This window comes from Macrotis lagotis, chromosome 7 (assembly GCF_037893015.1).
Source record: "Macrotis lagotis isolate mMagLag1 chromosome 7, bilby.v1.9.chrom.fasta, whole genome shotgun sequence".
Lineage (NCBI taxonomy): Eukaryota > Metazoa > Chordata > Mammalia > Peramelemorphia > Peramelidae > Macrotis > Macrotis lagotis.
Genome location: NC_133664.1, coordinates 202,400,492 through 202,403,978, shown reverse-complemented (window position 1 = coordinate 202,403,978; position 3,487 = coordinate 202,400,492). Strand labels below are relative to the sequence as shown.

The 3,487-nt window shown below is 38.4% G+C and overlaps 1 pseudogene; it reads left to right on the top strand.

The window, feature by feature from the left end:
• Window positions 1-2,119: 2,119 nt before the first annotated feature.
• On the top strand, window positions 2,120-2,779 carry LOC141493962 (peptidyl-prolyl cis-trans isomerase A pseudogene; annotated as a pseudogene).
• Window positions 2,780-3,487: the final 708 nt, after the last annotated feature.

Here is a 3,487-nt window from a genome sequence, read left to right as displayed (position 1 = left end):
CACAAATAAAATCAGATTTAAATAACTGGGCAAACATCAACTGCTCATGGATAGGTAGAGTTAATATAATAAAAATGACAATTCTACCAAAATTAAACTACCTGTTTAGTGCCCTACCCATCCAAATTCCAAAAAATTACTTTAATGACTTAGAAAAAGTTTTAGGTAAATTCAGATGGAGAAATAAAAAGTGAAGAATTCTAGGGATTCAATGAAAAAAAAAGCAAAAGAAGGTGGCTTAGCCCTACCACATCTAAAATTATATTATAAAGCATCAGTCATCAAAACTGTCTGGTATTGGCTAAGAAATAGACTGGTGGACCAGTGGAATAGATTAGGTGCAATATCAGGAAACGATTACAGTATTATGCTGTTTGATAAACTCAAAGAGTCCAAATGTGGGATAAAAACTCTTTTCACTAAAAACTGCTGGGAAAATTGGAAGTTAGCATGGAAGAAACTTAGATTAGACCAACAGCTCACACCCTATGCCAAGATAAGATCAAAATGGATACAGGATTTAGGCATAAAAAAACAATATTATAAGCAAATTAGAAGATTAAAGAGTAGTTTAACTGTCAGATCTATGGAAAGGAAAGCAGTTTATGACCAAGGAAGGGATGGAGAACATTACTAAAAACAAACTAGATGATTTTGATTACATTAACTTAAAAAGCCTTTGCACAGACAAAACCACTGTAACCAAGATCAAAAGAAATTAGGTAAACTGGGAAACAATCTTTACAACTAGTATTCTGACAAAGGACTCGTTTCTTTCTTTCTTTCTTTCTTTCTTTCTTTCTTTCTTTCTTTCTTTCTTTCTTTCTTTTTTTTGCAAGGCAATGAGGTTAAGTGGCTTGCACAAGGCCACACAGCTAGGTAATTATTAAGTGTCTGAGACTGGATTTGAACCCAGGTACTCCTGACTCCAGGGCTGGTGCTCTATCTACTGCACCACCTAGTGGCCCCCAAGGATTCATTTCTAAAATATACAAAGAACTGAGTCAAATTTTTAAAAAACCAAGCCTGCAAAGGCAATTTACAGATGAGGAGATCAAATTGCTCTAAATCATTATTTATTAGAGAAATGCAAATTAGAGTATCTCTGAGGTATCACCTCACACCTCTCAGACTGGCCAATATGACCAGAAAGGACAATGATCATTGCTGGAAGGGTTGTGGGAAATTTGGGACACTAATTCATTGTTGGTGAAGCTGTGAACTCATCCAACCTTTAGGGAGAAAAGTCTGGAACTATGCCCAAATTGCAACAAAAATGTGTATACCCTGTGATCCAGCAATACTATTACTGGGTCTATACCCTGAAGAGATGATGAAAAAGGGTAAAAACATCACTTGTACAAAAATATTTATAGCAGCCCAGTTTGTGGTGGCAAAGAATTGGAAATTAAGTAAATGTCCTTCAATTGGGAAATGGCTTAGTAAACTGTGGTATTTGTATGTCATAGAACATTATTGTTCTATTATAAAACAGTAGGAATGGGAATTCAGGGAAGCCTGGAGGGATTTGCATGAACTGATGCTGAGCAAGATGAGCAGAACCAGAAAAATATTGTATACCCTAACAGCAACATGGAGGTGATGGTCAACCTTGATGGACTTGCTCATTCCATCAGTGCAACAGTCAGGGACAATTTGGGGCTGTCTGTGATGGAGAATACCATCTCTATCCAGGGACAGAATTGTGGCATTTGAACAAAGACCAAGAACTATTACCTTTAATTTAGAAAAAGAAAAAACTGGTATCTTATTGTCTGTTCTTGCTATCTCTTTTGCTTTGTGTTTCTTCCTTGAGGATATGATTTCTCTCTCATTGCATTTGATTTGGATCACTATACACCATGGAAACAATGTAGAGACTGGCAGAATGCTTTCTGTGGGGGGTGGGGGGAGGGAAAGAAGATTAGGGAAAAATTGTAAAACTCAAATTTAGTAACCTTAAAAAAAAAAACTATGTGCTAGCAATGATTAAGAAAATGATTAATTGGCCGCTTTGCAGACGCCGCTGCCGAGAGTCCCCGTCCCAGCTCCATCCACCGGACACCAACCCCCGCCTCCGAAGACTCCGCCATGGCCTGCAGCCCAGGCATCTGTGGCGATGGCCAACCTCAGCTTGTACTTCGACATTGCCATCGACAACGAGCCCCTGGGCCAGGTTACCTTCGAGCTCTTTGCAGACAAGGTTCCAAAGACAGCAGAAAATTTCTGTGCTCTGAGCACTGGAGAGAAGGGATTTGGTTACAAGGGATCCTGCTTCCACAGAATCATTCCTGGGTTCATGTGCCAGGGTGGTGACTTCACACACCATAATGGCACTGGTGGTAAGTCCATCTATGGGGACAAATTTGCTGATGAGAACTTCATCCTAAAGCATACGGGTACTGGCATCTTGTCCATGGCAAATGCTGGACGCAACACAAATGGCTCCCAGTTTTTCATCTGTTCTGCTAAGACTGGTTGGATGGCAAGCATGTTATCTTTGGCCAAGTGAAAGAAGGCATGAACATTGTGGAAGCCATGGTGTGTTTCGGTTCTCGGGATGGCAAGACCAGCAAGAAGATCACCATTGCTGACTGTGGACAACCCTCATAAGTTTTTTGTTTTGTTTTCTGTCTTAACCACCAAACCATTCCTCTGTAGCTGGAGAGAGCACCGCAATTCAATCTGCTCTTATACCCTGTAATCCTTCTGCTCTCACTTGCTTCAATTCTCTTGGGATTTCATTTCCTTTTTCCTTCCACAAGCCTGGCTAGAAACAACAGAGTTAAGTTTATGATTATGAAATAAAAGCTAAACTACAAAAAAAAAATGATTAATTACCCAGAAATCATGTCTCTTCAGTTTTTTATATATCATAATTCTAATCTTGGCATGGGTGGAAGAAAATTACTTTTTTTCACTGTTATCATTAACTTCCTCTTTTTCAATTTTGCTTTAAATGTTTACAGGCAAAGAAACTTATGGTATGTAGCCATATTACTTTCAATATAGCTTCTTATGTTTTGTTGATGATGTTCATTATTGTCACTTCCCAATGAATTTCATTGTCTTCCCTAATAGAACTCCCCCTTGCAGACAAGTAATATTGAAACACCCCCTCTTACATGCACAAAACTAACACATTGGTCATGATCAAAAATGTATGTCTTATTTCCCAACTCTAATCTACTAACTCTGTTAAGAGAAATAAGCATACTACACATAGCTTTACCTCATTATTCAAATGAGAATGGGTCCAAGGATTGCATTCCCCCCACCCCTTCCTTCTTGTTTATTCAGAATCCTATTTGTGTATATCCCAGTTTTTTTGGTATATAGTTTCCCCCATGTTTCCTTTGTTCCTCATTTCCACACACTATATACCTTCTTCCTTTCCTTTCTATTCTTTAAAAATCATTGAAACATGCCTGAACCATTCCCAGACCTTCTCTCTAATTAAATATTCTTTATGACCCTTGAAGATGAT